Source organism: Hyla sarda, chromosome 3 (genome assembly GCF_029499605.1).
Source record: "Hyla sarda isolate aHylSar1 chromosome 3, aHylSar1.hap1, whole genome shotgun sequence".
Taxonomy (NCBI): Eukaryota; Metazoa; Chordata; class Amphibia; order Anura; family Hylidae; genus Hyla; species Hyla sarda.
Window position 1 is genome coordinate 238,679,864 of NC_079191.1, and position 26,803 is coordinate 238,706,666.

General features: G+C 42.7%; 1 protein-coding gene across 4 annotated transcripts in view; it reads left to right on the top strand.

Moving 5' to 3' along the window:
- FIG4 (FIG4 phosphoinositide 5-phosphatase) overlaps positions 1-26,803 on the top strand; it is a 653,436-nt gene that overhangs the window by 595,671 nt on the left and 30,962 nt on the right. The window lies entirely within an intron of this gene.

Sequence of the window (26,803 nt, forward strand, 5' to 3'; positions counted from 1 at the left end):
GATACCATCCAAATCTACACTTATCCTCCAAACCATATTCCTTCTTCAAATCCTCCATCCCCTTCAATTCACCCTCTCTGAATAATTGGTGTATGTGAACTATCCCCTTTTTAACCCACCACTCATGTTGCTCAATTTTAACCATTTCTTCCATCCTATTGTTATCCCATATAGGTGTAAATTTTACACTACCTGTAATATCTATTCATTTTTTAATCTTTTCCCATACCCACCCTGCTTGAATCATCAGTGTTTCTTTAAACTTTACAGTGCCTTCTAATAGCTCAAAAATGTGTTTTCTGTGCCCTTTGTATTTAAATTTTAGGAGGCCATATAGTAACTGGCCTTGTGCCCCTGTGAGTTGTGATATTTGTGCCGCCCTGTAGTATACTCTGAAATTCGGAACTCCCATGCCACCCTTTTTTCTTGGTAGTGTGAGAATATTCAACCTTATCCTAACTTTTTTTTCCCCCCAGATTAAAGTGTTAATTAGACTACCTATTTTTTTTAAACCAACATTCCCCTATAACTATTGGCTCTGCAGTTAGATAATATAAGAGTAGAGGAAAAACTACCATCTTAACTAATGCTATACGCTCCGCCATCCCCATCGGGAGTTTTAGCCATATTTCAATCTTTTTTTTACATTTTTTTTCCGCTTGATATAATCCTTAAAGGGGTAGTCCTGTGGTGAAAAAATAAGTTTGAGATCGCGGGGGGTCCGACCGCTGGGGCCCCCTGCGATCTCTCTGTACGGGGGCCAGGCTCTCCGGCCAGATAGCGGGTGCCGACCCCCGCACGAAGCGGCGGCCGACACGCCCCCTCAATACATCTCTATGGCAGAGCCGGAGATTGCCGAAGGCAGCGCTTCGGCTCTGCCATAGAGTTGTATTGAGGGGGCGTGTTGGCCGCAGTTTCGTGTGGTGGTCGACACGCCACCTTCCCGCGGGCTGTCGGGGCTCCGTACAGGAGATCGCAGGGGGCCCCAGCGGTCGGACCCCCCGCGATCTGCAACTTATCCCCTATCCTTAGGATAGGGGATAAGTTGTTCACCACTGGACTACTCCTTTAATTTTGCTGCTAATACTGATTCCCAAATAATCAATTTTATCCGGGTGTAAAATTTCTTTGAGCTCTTCATACCCTATTCCTCTTTTTCCTCCAATACTCATAATTGATGACTTCCTCCAATTTACAGCTAGGCCTGATGTACGCCCGAAATTTTCAATGTTTTTTATCACTTGCCCCATATGTACCTTCGGGTCCTTTATAAACAGCAAGAGGTCATCTGCATAAAGCGTGATCTTTCTCATGTCTGCTTCCGGTCCAAAACCTTGGTACTGAGTATTCTCTTTAATAGATACCACCAAAGGTTCAATGAACAAAAGAAATAATAGCGGCGATAGGGGACACCCCTGCCGTGTTCCTCTAGTAAGAATTAATTCCTCCGAAAATATATCATTGATCTTAATTCTAGCCCTCGGCTGCTCATATAAAGTTCTAATGCAGCCAACATACCTTGGTCCCAGCCCCATCTATTCCAATACCTTCCATAGAAAGGCCCACTCCACCCTGTCAAACGCTTTTTCTGCGTCTAGTGACAGAATGGAGTGGGCCCCCCTTCCCGCCTGTATGGCGGAAAATACCCTTCTGACATTATCCAGCCCATTCCTACCTTTCATGAATCCAGCCTGGTCATTACCGACCAAATCCTTTATCACTGTTTTTAACCGGATAGTGAGAATTTTGGAGAAAAGTTTGCATCAGTATTTAATATTTAATAGAGAAATGGGTCTATAGTTTCTATATATCTAAGATTTTAAAGCTGCTTCCAATTCATTATATTGTATATCTACCTCCAACTTTTCCTTTTTATCTTCTCCTAGTCTAGATAAGTTAATAGTTTCCAAAAAAGCATCTATTTCCCCAGCCTTACATTTGAGTTCAGAAGTGTATACATTTTCAAAAAATTTCGCAAAACAGCCCTGAATAATTTCTTCTTTGTCTTTTACCTTCCCTTCTGTGTCCCTAATTGATTTTATGAAATTCCCTCTCCTTTGATTCCTAATTATTTGACTTAACAATTTATTTGGGCGCCCTCCTTCGAAATACATTTTTTGATTTGAGAAGAACATAATATTAGTTACCTTTTCCTCTAGATACGGTTTTTGCTTCTTCCTTTTTTCTTCTAGTTCTTAGTTTTCAATATGTGAATCTACTGCTAGCCTTTCTTCTGCTAATTCAATTTATTTTTCCAATGCCCTTTCTTTTTCATTAAAACTCTTTTTTTTCCCAGCAAATTTCTCGATATAATATACCTCTAATATGGGCTTTAAGGGTGTCCCAAACTACTCCCAAATTGGCTGTCTCCTTATTGATCTCCCAAAATACATCTACCTCCTTAAGTTTTGCCCAGTTGTCCAGAATATTTAACCAATGAGGGTTTATTCTAAAAAATCCCCTTTCCTTTTCATTTTGATCCCCAATTGTTAACTTAATTATTACGTGATCTGATATTGCTTTTGCCTCATATTTGAGTTTAGTTATTCGTGCAAGGGCCGGCTCATTGCACATGACTAGATCTATTCTGGATGCTGCATCATACGAACTACTTATACAAGAGAAATGTTTTTTCTCACCATATAATTCCCTCCAAACATCCCTCCACCCAACCTCCTCCATAAACCTGCCCAATGGTGAAGACCAGTTTTTCTTTAACTCTTTTGCAGATATTCTATCTAATTCTGCATTCAAAATACAGTTAAATTCACCACAGACGTATAACTCACATTGGCCAGTACCTGATTGGAAAAAGGGGTGGGGGGGATGTATATGAAGGCTAACACTACCCATCTCCCGTTCAATCTACCTTCCAGAAAGATATATCTCCCGTTACTATCTATTTCTTGTGTTTGCACCTCAAAATTTATATCGTTATGAATGAGAACCGACACCTCAAAGGAATAACTAGATCCATATGAGTAGAACTACCGTCTCTGCTGTTAAATGAGTTTCAAATAGGCAAACTATTGCCGGTAATTGCCTGTGAATGCTATCGAATATGGCGCAGCGTTTGCCTTTTTCTTTCATACCTCGAATGTTCCAAGTTATTATGTTAATTACCATTTATAAAATAAAATTAAAAAAAGGAGAGAAGTGCCCTTTCGCTGTCGTGATTATTCCCACCCCCTTACTGTCTCATCCTCCATATGAGACTCTTAACTAAGTGCCCTTAACTCCCATTACCCCACTACCGTGGTGAAAGTCAAAGCCTTGCGGTAAGCCTACAGTCTTGGGGATATTATACAAGTCAAGTACAGCAAGTTAGTCAAGTCCAAGTCTCTGAAGTATAGCGTGGGCTAAACAATCATATACAGCACAATCAACTTTAAGTCCCAGCAAGCCGATAAGCTTCCCTAAATTCACCCTGCAACTCCTTCACGCTGATCTGAGCTGTAACTTATTGTACCATCTTTCCAACCTCAGTAAAGCAAGCCAGTAACCTTGTGTCAGAGTGATTATTTGCCCCGGGCCTGGCACAGGTGAAGCTGGCCTACTGCGGGTGGTGTATAGGTCAACCACGCCCTGGAGTCACAATAAGGTTAATTACACATTACCCTGTCCGACCCCACACTTCCATCTCTTTTAAATGGTAGCCACTAGTTTCCGCCTCATTACTTGTTTCCTGTCCAGAGAAAAGAAGGAATAAGGATCCTCTTTGGGCTGCAGGGCCTCCCTCCATTACCTGAAAGGTGGAAATTTTCCATGGCCAGTATAAAACTCTGGATATCCCCTTTTTGGCCCCCAGAGGCTGATGCTGTGCCCCTCCCCTAAGTCCATTTGGTGACAGGGGTTTTCCCCCTGTTGCTTGATTGTGAGAAACTCATTGTGTGAGTGCACTCACAGGGAGAAGGGAATCTGTGCTGAGACTCACTCCAGGCCCTGACATGGGTATAGATCCTGCATCCATGGTTAAAGCCGACTAGGATGGACCAGTACTCCGGCATTTTGGGGGTTGGCATGCCTGAAAACCTGGACCTGGGGCATTTTAAATAAAATGGGGAAGAATTTTCTTCAATGGAGTATGCATATCATAGAGAAGGTGACACAGCCAGCTTACCTCTAATCTAGCGCAAGGAAGCATCCTATTGGAGTCTCTTTTTACATGAAATGCCTCTTACTCTATCTCTCTGCTGATGGAATCTCAAGAAGCAGAAGTAGATTTTTTGTTGCACCACACTGTTAAACTGGAGGACCAAGGCCATGAGGAAAAGGCAGCAGCTCAGGGCCAAGTAAGAAGGGGGTTGGACCCCGAAGATCAGGTGAGGAAGGAGAGATTTTTTGAGCTGTCTGGTTTTTCATCAGATCGTGACCCTCTGGCACACCATGCTTCCTGTTTGAAAATATTAACCCCTTAACAACACAGGACGTAAATATACGTCCTGGTAACCTAGTACTTCATGCACCAGGAGGTACATTTATGTCCTATACATGACGCAAGCACCGGAGCATCAGTTCCTGGCTGCTGCAGCTATGCGGCACTTTGAGTGGATGATCGGATTTCCCGCTGCACGGCTGCGGGGATCCGATCGTCCAAGATGGGGGACGTAGGTCCCCTCACCTGCCTTCGCCCATCCTCCAAGGATCTTTTTTTCTGGTCTGACGTCTAGCAGACCAGAGAATTAGATTGCCGATAATACTGATCAGTGCTCTGCCTATAGACATGCATGGATGGGATGTGACGTTACGTCACGACTACTGCTGCCAGAATCCAGCGTTCGTTCAGAATGCCGGGTGCTGCACTGAGATTGCAGGGTTGTACCAGCGGCTGGACCCCCGTTATCAGACATCTTATCCCCTATCCTTTGCATGGGGGATAAGATGCCTAGTGGTGGAGTACCCCTTTAAGGGGGTAACGGAATTCTAAAAGCAGTAAGAATGAAGAGAACAATGCGGGTATTTCCTACTCATAAAACTAATGTGCTAATTATTAACTCCTTGGGGACGGAGGGCGCCGTGGCCCCGCGTCATAGTGGGTCAGACCCGTGGCTAATAGCACGCGGCATTGATCGCGGTGCCGCACGCTATTAACCCTTTAGACGCGACATTCAAAGTTGAACGCCGCATCTAAAGTGAAAGTAAAGCAGTGTCGGTTAGCTCAGGGAGCTGTTCCGGATCGCCACGGTGAAATCGCAGCTTACAGGACAATTGGATGGTCCCTACCTGCCTCCTCGCTTTCCGATCGCTGAATGACTGCTCAGTGCCTGAGATCCAGGCATGAGCAGTCAAGCGGCAGAATCATTGATCAATGGTTTCCTATGAGAAACCATTGAACAATATAAAAGATCAGTGTGTGCAGTGTTATAGCCCCCTATGGGAGCTATAACATTGCAAAATAAAAGTGAATAAAGATCATTTAACCCCTTCCCTAATAAAAGTTTGAATCACCCCCCATTTCCCAATTATAAAAAAACTGTGTAAATAAAAATAAACATATGTGGTATCGCCGTGTGCAGAAATGTCCGAATTATAAAAATATATAATTAATTAAACCGCACTGTAAATGGCGTACGCGCAAGAAAATTCCAAAGTCTAAAATAGCGTATTTTTTGTCACTTTTTATATCCTAAAAAAATGAATAAAAAGTGATCAAAAAGTCCGATCAATACATAAATTAGCCCTCATACCGCCCCGTACGCAGAAAAATAAAAAAGTTATAGGGGTCAGAAGATGCCAATTTTAAACGTATACATTTTCCTGCATGTAGTTATGATTTTTTCCAGAAGTACGACAAAATCAAACCTATATAAGTAGAGTCTCATTTTAATCGTATGGACCTACAGAATGAAGAGAAGGTGTCATTTTTACCGGAAAATGTACTGCGTAGAAACAGAAGCCCCCAAAAGTTACAAAATTGCATTTTTTCTTCAATTTTGTTGCACAATGATTTTTTTTTTCATTTCGCTGTAGATTTTTGGGTAAAATGACTGATGTCATTACAAAGTAGAATTGGGGGCGCAAAAAATAAGCCATCATATGGATTTTTTGTTGCAAAATTGAAAGGGTTATGATTTTTAAAAGGTAAGGAGGATAAAATTAAAGTGCAAAAACTGGAAAACCCTCCATCCCCAAGGGGTTAAAGATTAAAAAAAAAAAAAAAAATTGTTTCTTTCCAACTCATTAGAAAGAAAATATGCCTCTGGTGAAAATTATCCTTCTTCTTATGATAAAGCTGGTGAAGTAGAGGTTCTGATAGTTTAGATTGCTAGGAAGAAGGCATAATCTTTTGAGAAGTTAGGGTCTTTTAACCCCTTATAGACGCAGGGTTTTTCGGTTTTTGCACTTTAGTCTTTTCCTCCTCACCTTTTAAAAATCATAACCCTTTAAATTTTGCACCTAAAAATCCATATGATGGCTTATTTTTTGCGCCACTTTTTACACTTTCTGGGGCTGAATGGGAAAAAGGGACGATTCACATTTTTAACCCCTTAAAGACTCAGCATTTTTCCACTTTCGTTTTTTCGTCCTTACCTTTAACCCCTTAAGGACCCGGGGTTTTTCAGTTTTTGCATTTTCGTTTTTTCCTCCTTACCTTTAAAAAATCATAACTCTTTCAATCTTTCATCTAAAAATCCATATGATGGCTAATTTTTTGCGCCACCAATTCTACTTTGTAATGACGTCAGTCATTTTACCCAAAAATGTGAGACAAAATTGAAAAAAAAACGGCATTTTGTAACTTTTGGGGGCTTCCGTTTCTGCACAGTACATTTTTCGGTAAAAATGACACCTTCTTTTTATTCTGTAGGTCCATACGGTTAAAATGATACCCTACTTATGTAGGTTTGATTTTGTCGTTCTTCTGGAAAAAATCAAAACTACATGCAGGAAAATTTATACGTTTAAAATTGTCATCTTCTGACCCCTATAACTTTTTTATTTTTCCGCGTATGGGGCGGTATGAGGGCTCATTTTTTGCCGTGAACTGAAGTTTTTAGCGGTACCATTTTTACATTGATAGGACTTATTGATCGCTTTTTATAAATTTTTTCATGATATAAAAAGTGACCAAAAATGCACTATTTTGGATTTTGGAATTTTTTTGCGCGCACGCCATTGACCGTGCGGTTTAATTAACAATATATTTTTATAAATCAGACATTTCCGCACGCGGCGATACCACATATGTTTATTTTTCTTTTTATTTACACTTTTTTTTTATGGGAAAAGGGGGGTGATTCAAACTTTTAATAGGGGAGGGGTTAAATGATCTTTATTCACTTTTTTTTTTGCAGTGTTATAGCTCCCATAGTGACCTATAACACTGCACACACTGATCTATTACATTGATCACTGGTTTCTCATAAGAAACCAGTGATAGATGATTCTGCCGCTTGACTGCTCATGCCTGAATCTCAGGCACTGAGCAGTCAATCGGCGATCTGACAGCGAGGAGGCAGGTAGTGACCCTCCTGCTGTCCTGTAAGCTGTTCGGGATGCCACGATTTCACCGCGGCTATCCCGAACAGCTCCCTGAGCTAACCGGCATGGTTTCACTTTCATTTTAGACGCGGCTTTCAACTTTGAACGCCGCGTCTAAAGGGTTAATAGCGGGCGGCAGCGTGATCAATGCCGCGTGCTATTAGCTACGGGTCCCGGCCGTTGTTAGAGGCCAGGCCCGACCCGCTATGACCCGGGGCCACGCCGTGGCCCAGCGTTATAGATCGGGAGCGGACTCAGGGCGTACAGGTATGCCCTGGGTCCTTAGCAGGTTAAAAAATCATAACCCTTTCAATTTTGCTCCTAAAAATTATCGCATATATGATGGCTTATTTTTTGCGCCACCAATTCTACTTTGTAATGACATCAGTCATTTTACCTAAAAATCTACGGCGAAATGGAAAAAAGAATCATTGTGAGACAAAATTGAAGAAAAAACACCATTTTGTAACTTTTGGGGGCTTCCGTTTCTATGCAGTATATTTTTCAGTAAAAATAACACATTGTCTTTATTCTGTAGGTCCATACGATTAAAATGATACCCTACTTATATAGGTTTGATTTTGTTGTACTTCTGGAAAAATCATAACTACATGCAGGAAAATGTATACTTTTAAAATTGTCATCTTCTGACCCCTGTAACTTTTTTTATTTTACCATGTATGGGGTGGTATGAGGGCTAATTTTTTGTGCCGTGATCTAAAGGTTTTAGTGGTACCATTTTTGTATTGACTGGACTTTTTGATTGCTTTTTATTAATTTTTTTCATGATATAAAAAGTGACCAAAAATACACTATTTTGGACTTTGGAATTTTTTTATGCGCACGCCATTGACCCTGTAGTTTAATTAACTATATATTTTTATAATTCGGACATTTCCGCACGCAGCGATACCTACATATGTTTATTTTTATTTACACAGGTTTTTTTTTATGGGAAAAGGGGGTGATTCAAACTTTTATAAGGGAAGGGGTTAGATGATCTTTATTCACTTTTTTTTTCACTTTTTTAGGACAGCTATCATAGGGGGCTATAACACTGCACACACTGATCTTTTACACTGATCCCTGCAAAGCCATAGCTTTGCATGGATCAGCGTTATAGGGGGTTGATTGCTCAAGCCTGTAGCCTGGATCGGACGCAACGGAGCAAGGTAAGGGCACCTCCGCTCGTGTCCTAGCTGATCGGGACATCGCGATTTTATTGTGATTGTCCCGATCAGCCCGACTGAGCTGCCGGTAAGTTTTTACTTTAGTTTTAGACGCGGCGATTATCTTTGCTCACCGCATCTAAAGGGTTAATAGCGCGATTAGCCCAGGGTCCCTGCTATCATAAGCCAAGGGGACCCGACCCGGTATGACGTGGGGTCATGGCATCCTTCAGAGGTTAATTGGGGAGGGAATTTTTCAATTTTTTTTTTTACTTTTAAATTTTTCAAATTATTTTACTATTTCTTTTCAAATTTTTTTACTTTATCTTTTATACTTTAACCCCTTAAGGACCGGGGTTTTTTCCGTTTTAGCATTTTCGTTTTTTTGCTCCTTGCCTTTAAAAAATCATAACTCTTTCAATTTTGCACCTAAAAATCCATATTATGGCTTATTTTTTGCGCCACCAATTCTACTTTGTAATGACGTCAGTCATTGTGCCCAAAAATCTACGGTGAAACGGAAAAAAAAATCATTGTGAGACAAAATTGAAAAAAAAACGCCATTTTGTAACTTTTGGGGGCTTCCGTTTCTACGTAGTACATTTTTCGGTAAAAATGACACCTGATATTTATAAAGGTTTGATTTTGTCATACTTCTGGAAAAAATCATAACTTCATGCAGGAAAATTTATATGTTTAAAATTGTCATCTTCTGACCCCTATAACTTTTTCTTTTTGCTCATTTTTTGCGCCGTGATCTGAAATTTTTAACGGTACCATTTTTGCATTGATAGGACATATTGATTTATTCATTTTTTCATTATATAAAAAGTGACCAAAAATGCACTATTTTGGACTTTGGAATTTTTTTGCGTGCACGCCATTGACCGTGCGGTTTAATTAACAATATATTTTTATAATTCGGACATTTCCGCACACGGCGATACCATATATTTTTATTTACACTGTGTTTTTTTTTTTTATGGGAAAAGGGGGGTGATTCAAACTTTTAATAGGGAAGGGGTTAAATTATGTTCACTTTTTTTTTCACTTTTTTTTTTTTGCAGTGTTATAGGTCCCATAGGGACCTATAACACTGCACACACTGATCTTTATCATTGATCACTGGTTTCTCATAGGAAACCAGTGATCGATGATTCTGCCGCATGACTGCTCATGCCTGGATCTCAGGCACTGAGCAGTCATTCAGCGATCGGACAGCGAGGAGGCAGGTAGGGGCCCTCCCGCTGTCCTGTAAGCTGTTTGGGATGCCGCAATTTCGCCACGGCTATCCCGAACAGCCCACTGAGCTAGCCGGCGTGCTTTCGGTTTCACTTTAGATGCGGCGTTCAACTGTGGCCCCGCGTTATAGATCGGGAGTGGACACATGACGTTTCAGTACGTCATGTGTTCTTAAGGGGTTAATATGTATAGGGTATAGTAATATAATAGGGGACTATTTAAAGCAATCATTTGATTGCTAATACTGTTCAGTGCTATGCATAGGCCATATCACTGATCAGTATTATCAGTGATCTTCTGCTCTGATCTGCTCGATCTCAGACCAGAGCAGAAGACCCCTGGAAACGGACAGAGGCAGTGGAGGGGACCTCCGTCCGCCACTATGGATGATCGGATCCCGTGGGGCGCCGTGGGCAATCAGATAATTCATTTTACCGACTGCACTGCCGCAGAAGCAGTGATCTGTATTGATTGAGGGACAGAGCAGGTTAGGCAGGTAGATCGCAGGAAATAAAAATAAATTCTACAGTGTTTTCCAACCAGTATGCTATCACAAATTCACTCCAACAATTCAGAAGCTGTTTTAACTGTATTCCCTCCCCCCCCCCCCCCCCCGTATTATTGCTTCTCAATGTTTTCATCCCATGCCTTTCTTTTTATGAAATTCTTAACCCCAAAAAAGCAGTTTCTGTGCTGCTCATATATTTGGTTAAATAGAGCTATATTGATTTTTATTTAGGACTTCTATGAACTCATCCCCCCCCCCCCCCCCCCCCCATAGCTTCTTTAAAATATTTTTGTAGAGTTTCCATCCAAATTTCTGAAGATAGCCACATACCTCTCTGGCTTCTGCTCTCTGTTGTCTGCACCCACCATTTAATGTGCATTTGCCCGACACTAGTCTATGGGGAAGCCCTCTAGCAGACCCCCCCCCCCCAATTGTCCTGCTTCTTTCCGGCCATCTCCAGACAATAACCTGCTGCTTCTCACGATCACGGACTCTGTAAGCTATAGCACCCGGGCCACTCACTGCCAGGACTCGTGCATCCTCACATGCTCCAGCAGCTATACCTTAAGCTGTACAGGACCCAGCTCCTCTGGCCAGCAGTCTCTGTCCTCCCAGCAGTGCTTTCTGTCTCTGTCCGCTCCATCTGGCCCGGTGGTGGAGCGGTGGATCACACAACAGCCAGCTCCTTCTCGCCCTCAGCGTGGGATCCTTCTGCTTCTGCCTCCTCTCAGCTCCAGCCACCATCTTGTGCACACTCAAAACCTCCTCCTCTCCTGCTTTATCTAGGTTGGTAAACATCTCCCCAGCCCCTGCCAACAGCTCTGTAACTGCTGGGACTTCTAGTTTTCCACAGGCTCCTGTGCTCCAGTCCTCTCCCACCCAGGCAACAGTTTCCTCTCCTGGCCCTTTACAGTTCCCTGCTTCTGTTGCCCTTTCGGCACCTTGCACCGACCTGCAGTCTCCCATGGAAACACCTCTGCTTGCTCGGCCGCCCAAGCAACAAAGGGCTTCTGAGGCTGCCAAATTGAATTTTGGAGCCCCCTTTTTTATGCCACTCATAGACTTCCCTTCAGATGACCTTCAGTGCCATGTTGAGGATCTGTATAACAGCGGTAGATGCAACATCAGGGTCCCTGGTCTCCCAGTAGGCGACTCATGAGGAGGACCTCCCTGTTACCCTTAAAGCAAACTTCAACTTCATCCTGGGGAACCTTCGTCTCATAAAATTAAATTAGACAGAGCTTATTGAGCTCTTCGTCTGAAGAACACCTCTGGTGTGCCCAAAGATGTTATCCGCTGTGTTAATGATTTCACTTTGAAGGAGGCTATTGTGGCTAAAGCATGGAATCTCCGCAATTTTTAGTTTAATTGAGCCCCTCTACAGCTGTTCCCTGATTTATCCTGGATCACCTTATGGAAATGAAGACTGCTGTGGCCCCTTCTGACCACGCTTCAGGATCACCAGGCTACCAACTGCTGGAATTTACCATTTGCATCGGCCCACCGAGATGGATGCTCTGCTACCCTCTGCTCTTTGTCTGACCTCCAGTCCTTCTGCTGGTCCACTCTCGACATTTCGGTGCCCACACTGTCTGATTGGGGCCTAGCACCCCCTCTACTTCCTCCTGTATGGCAGCCTACTCGAAAACGGACGTCTGTGCTAATTGCTTCTATCCTCCTCCTGACTTAAGCATGTTCTCCTGTTGCTTTTAGTTGGGCAATTGTTTTACACAAAATTTGCGACTGGCAATGGTCACTTGGGGGAGGGGTTTGGCTTTTTTAGTCTACCCACTCTCCAGATTAGTGCACCCACCTCCCCCCATAGGACCATGCAGACCGCTGTGTTTTTTTTTTTTTTTTGCTCTATGCTTTTTTTTAACAATCTGTGTGTCGCTGTTTCTAGCGACACAAGCGACAATTTTGTTATTGTTTCAGTTTTTCTCTAATTTTTTGTGTTTGTTTGTTTTGTAATGTCACTTCTGTTGTCTTTCCCCCCTATCCCTTTGTTTTTCCTCCTTTCGTTCCGTAACTTTCTTGGGATCGGATTTCCTGTTGACCAGCGTATCCTGTACTTCTCTCCGTGGCTAGCTGTTCTTTCTATTCCAGCATTGGTGAGTTGCTTCATTTGCTGTTTTCTACCCTCTCACACCTTCCACCATGGTCAGATGTGTCTCTCTTAATGTGAAGGGTCTTAACTTGCCCACTAAAAGGCATCTGGCCCTAAGAGAGTTGTCTTCCCTGAAGGCTGATATTGCCTTCCTCCAGGAGTCATACTTCGACCATTCAGGAAGCTTCCAGTTTCTAGCCCACCTATATCCCCAGGCGTTTTTGGCAACTAGCGACCAAAAAAACCATGGGAGCTGCTATTCTGATCTCTTAAGTCCTGTCCTCTTCTTGTGTCCTCCTCTTTTGTAGACACCGGGGGTAGAGATGTCATTGTGGAGGATATCCTTGGGGGAAAATCTATGTTACTTTGTAATGTGTATGTACCCAACACTACCCAGATTCCCTTTTTGTGTAGGATTTTCTACAAACTCCACAACTACCTGCCTTCTGCTATAATTTTGGGCGGAGACTTTAACCTAATTTTCTCTCCCTCTATGGACCGTCACTCTCTTACTGCCAGCTCTCCCCCTCCAGCCCAGCTATGCCTGGCAACTGCATTAATCTGCTCTTTTTCTCCGTTATCTCTGGCGCATAAATCACCCGATGTATAGGTCTTTCTCCTTTTTTTCCCCACCCTCATCAATCCTACACCTGTATTGGTTATTTTCCTCTTCGCTACGACAGTGCTACTGGCAACTGAATGAATCCCTCTTCAAATCACTACCCTCTTATGCCTTGAGTAAAGCCTGTATAGATGACTATTTTACTAGCACTAGATGACTGTGGCAGACCACTGTTTTCAGTCCGACAACAAAACCAGATACTGTCCAAAAATTAGCTCATGGGAATCACTAGCTGACTTCATTCGTCTAATTAAAGTAAATAGGGTGCAGCAGGGGTCTGTCTGGGATAAGGTAGCGGCTGGCTGTCGTATTGCCAAAATGTGGTGTGATGCACCCTTATGCACTCATAACAATTTGGGAGATACAAAGTCTTAAAATAGAAGCTATGAGTATTGTTCCTGCCTCATGCGACCACACTAGGTGTATCTATCCCGCACATAGAACCAAAGACTAAATAATTATAAGGATAGTGCTCATTAAAACTTAACTTTTATATTATGGATGGTAAAAAGTAGTACACACTAATAGTGAAAATAAAACGTTGAAAACCATCACCCATAAAATTGGTGTATGATAACACACTTAACAGGCTAATATAGAATGAAGCTGAGTAATGACTCAGGATTTAAGGATATTATGCAGATGATGGTAAAATGCTACACAATATATTCCATATTCACATAATGTCATAGATAGAGATATTGGGGGACATGTATCAAAGATTTTACCCCTGTTTTGTGTGCCCTTTTTTTGCGCATTTTTTTGCGCACGTTTTGGTAGAGCATGTCGTCCAGATGTGGCTGAATCAGGGTACCTTGGAGCTGCATATATAGTACACATGGATTTATTACCTGCGTTCTTTTCCTTTGCACCAAAAATTTTGACGCACGTGCGTCTTTTTCCCAGCAAATATAAGCCAACTTTAACTGCACGTAGCAATCCTTTCTATTTCTGAAGGAAAGTTCTACTAAGGAACCACCAGAATGTTTTTACTTTCCTATCTCAATTCCTTATTTGGTTTGCTTTATATTGCTTTTTACTCCTCGGTTATTCCAAAGCACTTTGAAAATAATTTGCATATAGAATATTTGTTTACAGTTCAGTTATTCATTAGATCACTTGTATATTGGTATTGTTATTTTATGATCCAACAATTTAATACATTTACATAGGAAATGTTTGATAACTTATCATTGAACAAGCTCCGTCACATTAAAATAGCTTTGTAATCCACTTAACACTGTAGATCATTCTCCTTTTATTTTTACAATTTACTGCTTTCCGTTATACTTTTCCTCAGCGCCCGGTAAGATGGTGGCTATTACTGATAGCCAGCCATCTTACCATGTGACCACGGGGGGTTTCATCCCACCCACCCCAGCGATCGCTGCTATCAGCTAGTCAAATCTGACTAGCTGATAGCAGCGTTTCTCTATGAGAATACTTAGCAGCGCGGTGTGTGAGTCCCGATCACGGGGATCGGGACATACACCGCTCTGCTAAGTGTCCCTTACCCGTCCCCCGGCGTCACTTACCCGGCCATGCGGTGTCCCGAGCGGTCCCGGTGCGAGCGGCGTCCTCACGCGGTCCTATATTATGGATGGTAAAAAGTAGTACACACTAATAGTGAAAATAAAACGTTGAAAACCATCACCCATAAAATTGGTGTATGATAACACACTTAACAGGCTAATATAGAATGAAGCTGAGTAATGACTCAGGATTTAAGGATATTATGTTATATTATATTATGGAGGTGGTGCGTCCCCGGTGGTGAGTTTGCAGTAGCAGGGCGGCGTCTTCATTGGCAGCAGTGAGATCGCCATAAAGCGATCTCACCGTTGCCTCTGGGAGTTTCAAAACTGCAACTCCCAGCATGCCCAGACAGCCTTTGGGTTTCTGGGCATGCTGGGAGTTTTAGTTTTGCAACATCTGGAGGGCCACAGTTTGGAGACCACTGTATAATGGTCTCCAATCTGTGCTCTTCCAGATGTTCCAAAATTACAAATCTCAGCATGCCCACTCTGTCGAGGCATGCTGGGAGTTGTAGTTCTGTAACATCTAGAAGACCACAGATGTGAGACCATTATACAGTGGTCTACAAACTGTGGACCTCCAGCTGTTGCAAAACTACAACTCCCAGCATGCCCAGACTGCCCAAGCATGCTGGGAGTTGTAGTTCGTCAACATCTGACCCTTCAGATATTGCCGAAATACAACTTCCAGCATGTCTGGCCATGCTGGGAATTATAGTTTTGCAACAGCTGGAGGCACACTAGTTGGGAAACATTGTTCGTTTCCTAACTCTTTTTCCCAACCCGTGTGCCTCCAGCTGTGCCTCCAAACTATAACGCCCAGCATGCACTGACAGACCATGCATGCTGGAAATTGAAGTTGTGCAACAGCTGGAGGCACACTGGTTTGGAAACACTAAGTTAAGTAAAAAACTTACAAGTGTTTTGCAACCAGTGTGCCTTCAGCTGTTGCATAACTACAACCCGCAGCATGCACGGACTGCCAAAGGGCATGCTGGGAGTTGTAGCAGTATGCCTCAAGCTGTTGCATAACTACAAGTTCCAGCATGTCCTTCTGCTGTCACTGCATGCTGAGATTTGAAGTTTTTGCAACAGCTGAAGGCACACTGGTTGCGAAACACTGAGTCTGTTTCCGTGTTTCGCAACCAGTGTGCCTCCAGCTGTTGCAAAACTACAACTCCCAGCATGCACGGACAGCCAAAGGGCATGCTCAGAGTTGTAGTTTTGCAACAGCTGGATGTTCCCCCCCCCCTCCCCCCATTGTGAATGGACAGGGTACACTCACATGGGCAGAGGTTTACAGGGAGTGCTGCAAGATTGAGATGCAGCAAACTCGCTGTCAACCCCCGCCCGTGTGACTGTACCCTAAAAACACTACACTACACTACACTTAAATAAAATAAGTAAAAAACACTATATATACACATACCGCTACACAGCCCCCCTCCCCTCCCCAATAAATATGAACAACGTCTGGTACGGCACTGTTTCCAAAATGGAGCCTCCAGCTGTTGCAAAACAACAACTCACAGTATTGCCGGACAGCCATTGACTGTCCAGGCATGTTGGGAGTTTTGCAACAGCTGGAGGCACCCTGTTTGGGAAACACTGGTATAGAATACCCCTATGTCCACCCCTATGCAAAACCCTAATTTAGGCCTCAAATGCGCATGGCGGTCTCTCACTTTGGAGCCCTGTCGTATTTCAAGGCAACATTTTAGGGTCACATATGGGGTATCGCCGTACTCGGGAGAAATTGCCTTACAGATTTTGGGGGGCTTTTTCTACTTTTACCCATTATGAAAAGGAACAGTTGGAGTCTACACCAGTATCTTAGTGTAGAAAAATAAAATTATTTACACTGACATGCAGGTGTTGCCGCATACTTTACATTTTCACAAGAGGTAAATGGAAAAAAAGATCCCCATTTTTTGGGACACAATTTAGCCAGAGTACGGAGATACCACATATGTGGGCGCAAAGTGCTCTGCGGGCGCACAACAAGGCCCATAAGGTAGAGTGCACCATGTACATTTGAGGTGATTTATTGAGGTAACTATTAGTGTGTACTACTTTTTACCATCCATAATATTAAAGTTAAGTTTTAATGAGCACTCTCCTTATAATTATTTAGTTTATAGATACAAAGTCTTACATTAAGTTGAGTAGGAACCTTACAAAATATTTAAGAAGAAGCTACAGTCGTCAGTTAATAGAGCTTATGAAAATGCTTTTATGAAGTAGGAGAGAGATTATTTAATAGTGGAAAGTCTGACACTGCCATAATTCTTCTTTCTTCTAAATTGCAGAAGAGTAGTAAAAAACCCCTGGGTAATCCGACAGTTGCAGGGAGCCATTTATTAAAATATATGGGCAGACTGCTTCAAAGTATGGATGTCTTGATGATATGTCAAAAGTTTTTCTACTGATGACAATAATGTTTTAAAGAGTTAAATGACTGACAGGAGTAGTAGAAAAGTTTGCTGTATATGTAACAGCATGGAGAAATAGCCTTTACATAGGATACTGATTATCCTGCTGTTTATAGTTCCCTTATTACATAATGTATAATGTACATGGCTTAAGACCCTACACTTAACAGTCACTGCACAACAACAACATTATAAATAAAGTTCACTCGGCAAGCATAGCAGGGTGGTGATAAGAGCAAAGGCAGTGGAAAAGGGAGGGGGATCACAGGCCCCCATCCTGCATATAATTTGCATTACAAATACAAACTTAAAACTTTAGTACTATCATTTCACATATGACATGTTACACTACCTTGAATGATACTTCCCAATTTCTGCTGCATCTCCACTGTCTCTGACTGTAAGCACTCTCCCTGTATTACTGTGGGTGGTTGTGGCAGGTGGCAGACCAGCATAACTGTGTAGAGAACAAATCCCATTAGAGATAATAGTCTATTAGGTCTATACAGGCTCTACTGCTCCTCACCCCGATCTATTATTAATAGGTGAGGAGCAGCAGAGTTGTATAGTCATCCAGAGCTGTGTTGCACATTGCGTTGTACAGTAACAGTTCAGTCACTCAGAACAGATGGCGTTATGATGACCAAAATCTTGAACGAATTAGGACAGAAATTGGTAACATTTAAAGTACATAACCTACAAAAGAAGTCCATAGCACCTCAAACAATAATAGAGATGAGCGACCTTACAGTAAATTCGATTCGTCACGAATGTCTCGGCTCGGCAGTTGATGACTTTTCCTGCATTAATTAGTTCAGCTTTCAGGTTCTCCGGTGGGCTGGAAAAGGTGGATACAGTCCTAGGAAAGAGTCTCCTAGGACTGTATCCACCTTTTCCAGCCCACGGGAGCACCTGAAAGCTGAACTAATTTATGCAGGATAACTCATCAACTGCCGAGCCGAGAAGTTCGTGACGAATTGAAGTTCGCTCATCTCTAAACAATAACGCACATACAAGAAATTTTAGCTCTAATCCTGCTGCATGAAAAGGCAGCGTGACAAATTGAGCCCCGACACCAAGACCAACGGCAGGGCTCAATATGTTACTGGCTGAGGCAGCACATTGACTGCAGCTGAAGATTAGCTGAGATGTGTTGATCCCAGGCACCAGGAGAGGACTGTAGCGGAAGCCACGGCAGTGATACTGGAGGCATCGGGGGAGTGGGAGGAGGTACATGGTGGTGTTTTTGTTAATGCTGGCAGCCTGGACAGGATATAGTCATAAGTTTTTTAATTTCCCCCTACAGACCCATATAAGGGCTTGTTTTTGTGCCACCAATTGCACATTGCAATGACATCACTCATTTTACCACAAAAGCAAGAAACATTTGTGGGGTTAAAATTTAATAAAACAATGAAATTTTGCAATGTGTGACCGCTTCACTTTCTACGCAGTGCATTTTACGGTTAAAATGAAACTTAATTTTTATTCTGTAGGTCCATACAATTACGACGATACCCAATTTATATAGGTTGTCTTTGGAAAGTGAGTTTTAAAGTAATTTATTTTTGCTTTGGTTTTGCTTATGTGTGACACACAGTGGTCCCTCAACATACGATGGTAATCCATTCCAAACGGACCATCGTTTGTTGAAACCATGGCATGTTGAGGGATCCGTACAATGTAAAGTATAGGACAGTGGTCTACATCCTGCGGACCTCCAGATGTTGCAAAACTACAACACCCAGCATGCCCGGACAGCCGTTGGCTGTCCGGGCATGCTGGGTGTTGTGGCTTTGCAACATCTGGAGGTCTGCAGGTTGAACATCACTGTTAGAGGAAGTTGTACTCACCTGTCCCCGCCGCTCCGGACCGTCACCGCTGCCCGGGATGTCGCCGTCCATCGCTGTCGCCACGTCCCCGGGGTGTCCCCGACGCTCCGGCAAGGCCTCTGCTTCCCCGGCATCCGCACGCTCCTTTGCCGCCATCACGTTGTTACGCATGCCGCTCCTATTGGATGACGGGACGGCGTGCGCAGCGACGTGATGACGTCGATGGAGAGCGCCGACGATGCAGAGGATCCCGAAGAGGACGCGCCGGAGCCCCGAGGACAGGTAAGAGACATCACCGGAGCTCACGTGGCACCGTAAACGGCTATCCGGCGGCAGCTGAAGCAGTCTGTGCTGCCGGATAGCCGTTTATGCGATGGCCCCGACATACAAAAGCATCGTATGTTGATGTTGCCTTCAACATGCGATGGCCTCTGAGAGGCCATTGCATGTTGAAATGATCGTGTGTCGGGGCCATCGTAGGTCGAGGGGTCACTGGTGACGTCTGGATGCAGACCAAGGAAGCCGAGACTTCCGAAATGTACGTCGATAGCCTTGTGGACTGCTGAGGATACCATAGTGACGTCACTCACAACACACCCAGTCGGAACCTTAACCTGATCGTAGCGTGCCACCGGCCGGGGCGCGCTCCCACTGCAATCCACACTCCTTCCTAGAGATCGGACCCTTCATGAAGTAACACTCTGGGAAACAACATTAAAAGAAGTAACCCGCTACATCAGGGAGTCAATTCAGTAAGGACCACTTGCAACCTCTGGAACACCACTTCAGGGAGCCCACGTATCTGCAGAGCGGTACCTCCTTCAATGCAATACACAGCGATTGCGCTGTAACAGCATTGCTGTGGGATTATTACACTTACACCACAACCACCGATTTTTATCAGCAACCGTACTATCTACAGGTCAGTTTGTAATTTGTGTATATAATACAGCGCTTACTATTCAATTATTTTTCAGATTTGTAAATTACTTCTATTAAAAAATCTTAATCCTTTCAGTACTTATGAGCTTGTGGAAGCACTTCTATAGTGCGAAACAGTTCTGTCCCGTTATCACCTCTGCCTCCGCTCACGTTATACCTGTTTGCTGTTAATGCCTAATGGACTACAGTAAAGAAATACCTTTTCACTGAATGGTGAGTGTGATTGCCTTTATTTCTCTTTTACATCTTCTGAAGTTAAGGTTTTCTTTTCTGTCTAAGTGCTCTCTGATGACACGTGTCTCGGGAACCACCCAGTTTAGAAGCAAATCCCCATAGCAAACCTCTTCTAAACTAGGCGGTTCCCGAGACACATGTCACCAGGGAGCACTTAGACAGAAAAGAACAACATTAACTTCAGAAGCTCATAAGTACTGAAAGGATTAAGATTTTTTAATAGAAGTAATTTACAAATCTGTTTAACTTTCTGGAGCCAGTTGATATATAAAAAAATGTTTTTTCCTGGATAACCCATTTAAGAGGAGATCAAAAATCTGCAATTCTGGACTTTGGTATTCTTTTCTTACAATTACGCCATTCACTGTGCGGTTTAATTAACATTATATTTGAATAGTTTGGACATTTACGCACACAGCGATACCACATATGTTTTTATGTTTATTTACATTATTTTATTTGGGAAAAGGTGGATGATTCAAAGTTTTATAAGGGAAAGAGCTTATTCACATTTACTAACACTTAAAAATATTTTATTCACTATTTTGTACTACAGTACAACCTCCAGTATGCAAGGCAATAATGCACTACAATCCCCAGTATGCAAAGGGACAAAGAGTCTGTAGTGCTTTTTTGCCTTGCATGCTGGAGGTTGTAAGCTTGTAATTCATTCTCACATACTGGGGGTTGTAGTGCTTTGTCCCTGTAGTGCAGGCTTCAATATAAAAATGGACTAAGCAACTACAACCCCCAGTATGCAATGGGACAATGCACTAAAACCCCCATTATGCAATGGGACAAAGCACTACAACCCCCAGTATGTAATGGGACAAAGCACTACAACCCTCACTATGCAATGGGACAAAGCACTACAACTGTTGTAATGCTTTGTCTATTTGCATACTGGAGATTATGCACCATTAAACATTATTACCAGGGCAGACGGTGAAGTGCAAAGTCTCTGGGAAGCGGCTGGTTACTGAGACAGAGGGAGCATATTCCTCCATACTTACAGCTGGTGGGGGTCAAGTGATGCAGCCCCTGCGCTGGCATTAAGGGGACCTGGCGTCCTGATGGCAGTCTCCCTTTCTGAGCCGGCAACCCCTTCTCTAATATTACATTGCAGAGCCCAAGTGTCTTTTGTTATTAGAGCATAGGGAGGGGTTGATTTTACTTGCAACCTCTGTTCCGAGTGAAGTGGATTCTTCTGCCTTTGTAAGTAACTCAATAGTATAGCATATGTGGCCCTTGTGCGCTACATAGTCAACCATAGTCCTCAGACATGAAGGAGCACCTAGTGGATTTTGAGGCCTCTTTTTGATTTGGGTATAATTTCCACTACCATATTGTGTTTTCAGAGTCTTTGGGTTGCTTAAACAAAAGAAAACCCCCACAAGTAACTCCACTTTAGAAACTACACCCCTCAAGAATGGAATAAGGTTTGCAGTGAGCATTTGGACCCCACAGATTTTTGGAACAGTGGGCCATGAAAATAAAACATTACATTTTGACACTAATATGTTGGTGAAGCGCCAAATTTGGGGCAAAAGTAAAGTACTCTTCGGGTACATTGCTGGGCTCAGAAGCAATGGGGCTTTTGAAAAGTTAATTTTGATGGAATTGATATTAGGGGTCATGTGTGATTATAAAGCCCCCATGGAGCCAGGGCAGTGGAAACCTCACTATTATCACAGGTGTTTGACAGATTGTTTGTGAATATGAAAAAATTTAGTTTTTAGATTTACAGCCCACTGTTCTAAAAATCTTGAGATCATGTTTGGGGTCTAAATGCTCACTGCACCCTGTGTTTAATTCCTTTTCCTTTTGGAAACTAAGGCTTTAGTTTCCAAAATAGGGTCACATTTGTGTTTTTTTTTTTTTTTTTTTTTTTTTGCTAATATGTCATTTTGCAGTACAAATCACCAGTTTCATTCTTGAGGCCTGTCCTTTTTCAAGACAACAATTTAAGGCCACATATGGGGTCAAATGTCCCAACATTTTTTTTTCAATTTAACTTCCCACTGTACCAAAAATCTTAGCAAATGTACATGGTGCTCTCTCACTCCTGAGCCCTGGTATGCACCCACAGAGCACTTTACCTCCACATATGGTTTTTTCTTACCCTAACATGCTGGTGTAGCCACAAATATTTCATTTTCACAAGAGTTTAAAGGGTAAAAAGTCCTCTAAAGTTTCTGCTGACTACAGAAATATGGGGATATGTGGCCCTAAACTGTTGAAATACCACAGTCCTTGTGAGTGAGAGAGCTCATTGTGCATTTTAGGCCCCAATTAGTGATTTGTGCAGAGGTTGCTGACAATTAAAGAGATTCTGAGGGCCTCACATGCGACTTCAGGACTGACTTGTGACATGCAAAGACTTTGAAATATACACCACCTCTATAGGTGATGTATATGTCTTTGACTAGTGCAATGGCAACCACGGAGCCACTGGTTTTACTAAGAGGCGTGTACCTCTTAGTTAAAGGAGTACAGAAGTGAGAAAAAAAAAACAGATCCCCCATGTAACAGGTAGGGGATAAGTGATAGATCAAATGGGTTCTGACCACTGGGACCCTCCGCGATCTCTTGCACAGCACCCGGCAGTCCTCAGGAAGGGGGTGTGCCGACCCTCACACAAAGCGGCAGCTGACACGCTCCCTCCATGTATGCCATAGTTATACATGGAGGGGGCGTGTCGGCCGTGGCTTCCTTCAAGGGGTCGGCATGTCCCCTTACTGTGGACTGCGGGGTGCTGTGCAGGAGATTGTGGGGTTCCTTTGGGATAGGGGATACGTTTTATTTTGGTGGAGTACTCCTTTAATCAAGCAGACTGAAAATGGGCAGAACTTTACTTACGTGTGGCATACTAAAACACTGCAGTTAGTAAACCTTAGTCTTGGCAGGGACTGCCATGACTAGGAACTATATATAGTTCGAAACATGTTGTCTATTCACTGTTTTTATATTAAATTAACTATTTAATGCATACCAAATAAACATTTAGTTTGTTTAGCTTTTTCCATTGGGGAGCTGGAAGGTTAAAAACCTTTCTACTGGATCTCTGCAAATTTAGTGCAAAATGATCTATGACCAATCTAATTTTTGAACAGGTGGTCATAAGCGGGATCATCTCGGAACAGACATGTTGCTTTGTCAACATAATGCAAACATTTTTGGATTGCTTCACATTGTGCCCATGGCATTACCTTATGGTAGAGTGTGGTGTTATACAGATCATCCCCCCACTCCAGTATTTTCTAATGTTTTTTTTTTTTTTTTTTTTACTAGACCTATATGTAGCATGAAGCCTCAATATGTCCTCATCTTGGCTGAATTGAATGGGATTCATCTCTTAGGCCTTACCAAAAGAGTTTCAGGGTTCTGGGCCAAAAAAATTGTTGTGCATACAGATAATTTTTTTTTGCCACTATCAAACAATGTCCTCACTGAGAAAAAGTATTTTAAGTCCTTGTGGATGGAAGGTTTTTCCGTTTTAGCACTTTTGTCTTTTCCTCCTTACCCTTTAAAAAAAATCATAATCCTTTAAATGTTGCACCTAAAAATACATATGATGCCTTTTTTTTTTTTGCACCACCAATTCTACTTTGTAATTATTTCAGTTATTTTACCCAAAAATCTACAGCAAAACGGAATAAAAAATCATTGTGTGACAAAATTGAAGAAAAAAATGCCATTTTGTAACTTTTGGGGGCTTCCGTTTCTACGTAGTACATTTTTCGGTACAAATGACACCTTATCTTTATTCTGTAGGTCCATACAATTAAAATGATACCCTACTTATATAGGTTATATTTTATCGTACTTCTGGAAAAAATCAAAACTACATGCAGGAAAATTTATACGGTTAAAATTGTCATCTTCTGACCCCTATAACTTTTATTTTTCCGCGTACGGGGCGGTATGAGAGCTAATTTTGTGTGCGGTGATCTGAAGTTTTTAGCGGTATCATTTTTTTTTATCGATCAGACTTTTTGATCGCATTTTATTCATTTTTTCATGATTTAGAAAGTGATAAAAAAATACGCTATTTTGGACTTTGGAATTTTTTTGCACGCACGCCATTGACCATGCCCTTTTAATTGATATATTTTTATAATTCGGACATTTCCGCACACGGCCATATCACACAATTTAAGTTTTATTTCCACAGTTTTTTATTTTTATTGGAAAAGGAGGGTAATTCAAACTTTTATTAGGGAAGGGGTTAATTGATCAGACAGTTAGGAGGAAGATAGGGGACCCTCCTGCTGTTCTACAGTTGTTCGGCATGCCATGATTTTTCCGTGGCGATCCCGAACAGCCCCCTGAGTTAACCGAAAGAGATAGCTTCAAGGGAGACACCGGCTCAACATGGCGCTGGACACAGACAGCAAAGGTAGGTAAAACATGCCATTGCATTCTAGGAAAATAAAATATCCTTGCTTTTACCTACCTTGCTGTCTGTGTCCAGCGCCATGTTGAGCCGGCGTCTCCCTTGAAGCTATCTCTTTCTACTACTGCTATATGCCGGAGGGCTGCGGACACCCCATTACTATACGCTCACCATTGTTGTGTATGTGGCTACACAATCACACCAGGTGAGCAGCTCATACAGCTTTTAACGATTCGATATTGTCCTCTTTTATCACACCACGGAGCGCTTTCAATTCCTCAGCAGATACCCTGAGTTAACCAGCATTAGTTTACTTTCACTTTAGACGCGGCATTCAACTTTGAACGCCGCGTCTAAAGGGTTGATAGCGCGCGGCACTATGATCAGTGCAGCACGCTATTAGCCACGGGTCCCGGCCATTGTTAGAGGCCCGGCCCGCTATGACGCGGGGCCACCGCGTGGCCCGTGTTATAGAAAGGGAGTGAGTGAAAGGCGTACAGGTACGCCCTCCATCCCCAACAGGTTAATGCACCCTGTGTTCAGTTTGAATTACTTTGTGCTCTGCAAACCCATGAACCTGTGGGTCATAATCGCCCAGAACTGGGATCCATACTGGGTCACCTGAAAGGGGGACAGGGTTGCTAGTATGGGGGATTATAGTACTGATAGTACTAGTTTGGGGGATTATAGTACTAATAGTACTGGCATTACCTTGCAGCACATCATTCTAGGGGGCTCATCATTACTGGATGAGGAGTGGGTGGAAGAAAGGTAGAATGAGGAGTCTTCCTCTTCTCCCTCATTGGCAGACTCTGTGTTGGAGGCAATTATGGCAGATGCCTTCTCCCCCTAAAATACCCTACGGGACATTTTTTTAATAGGGTATAAGTAATTGTCCAAGGGGGATGTAGGTGTCTAAGGGGGCATGTAAGTGTTTGTTTTGCACTCAATTTATTTCATAGTGTGTAGTGCGGTCTAGTGCAGTGTTTCTCAAGTGCGGTCCTAAAGTACTCCCAACGGGTGATGTTTCCAGGATTTCCTTAGTCTTTCACAGGTGATATAACTCTGGTGATGCCTGATTCACTGACCATAATTATATCACCTGTGAAAGCCTAAGGAAATCCTGAAAACATGACCTATTGGGGGTACTTGAGGACCGTGTTTGAGAAACACTGGTCTATTGTATGTGTTGGTTTACCTTTTTGATATAAAATGAAGGATGGGGGGGAGTGGTTACTGATCAGTGATGTGCTTTAATGATCCGTGCTCTATAATGCAAATAATAGGAAAAAAAATAATAGAGAAAATGCAACACATCCTCCCACCAAAAAAAATATAAAAAATCACACAAAAGGAAGATGCGGCCACAGTTGCTGGTTGCAGGGACCACAATTGCTCTAAAATATTAAAAATAACACTACCCCCTGCATTGAAAAATCGCTTATCAGCAGTTACTGTCCAGTCACGCAGCACCAGCTGCTCAACTGGAGGGATGAGTGGAGCAAAGGAACAGAATCTCATCTTCCTGGCCGCTGCTATGATTGGTTCGTTGGTCCTAAATGACCAATCACAGCAATCAGAAGGTAGCAAGTTAGATAACAGCAGCCATCTGCTTCTGGATACGCAGTGATCCCAGAGCCCTGTGCCGTAAATGTATGGTGCTGTTTGCAAAATACCTTGCTGAAGCACCTTATATATACGGTGCATGTCTTTAAGAGGTTAAAGGAGTCATGTTCCAGATTAATCCCTAGACAACACAGGGTATACCGGTACTCCCTGACTCCTTTGTCCTAAATGCACCAGGACGTACATGTATCCCCTGGAGTGTTTAGTGTCTATAAAGTGAATGTAGGACAACCAGAAGTAGAAAGATGGGGGCGCACTCGCCAGGGATTGGGGTAGAAAAATAACTTCTTTATTCAGAAACACACAGGTACAGCATACAGGAACAACTTCCCTTGAACAGAGGCCTGGATTCACAGATTAGGCTACAGCTGTTTCATGTATTAGGTACGCTTCATCAGATCTCACTGCTGTTCCATATCACTGAGGTTTTATACACCTCTTCCACAGTAATGTAGAGTGGGCAGTTACAATAGATAATAGTTTAAAAACAATATATAGAAAAACAAATAAACCCTCTTGCGTGAATATGTGAAGAGGAGTGTTCTTTCTCGAAGGACTGCTGAGAATCTCTTCCCTTTGTGTCCAAAATTTGCCTGCTGGTATATTCTTCCAAAAATTCACAAGATGTTCGGGAATCCTCCTGGTCACCCAATCATATCGGTCATCGACTTGGTTA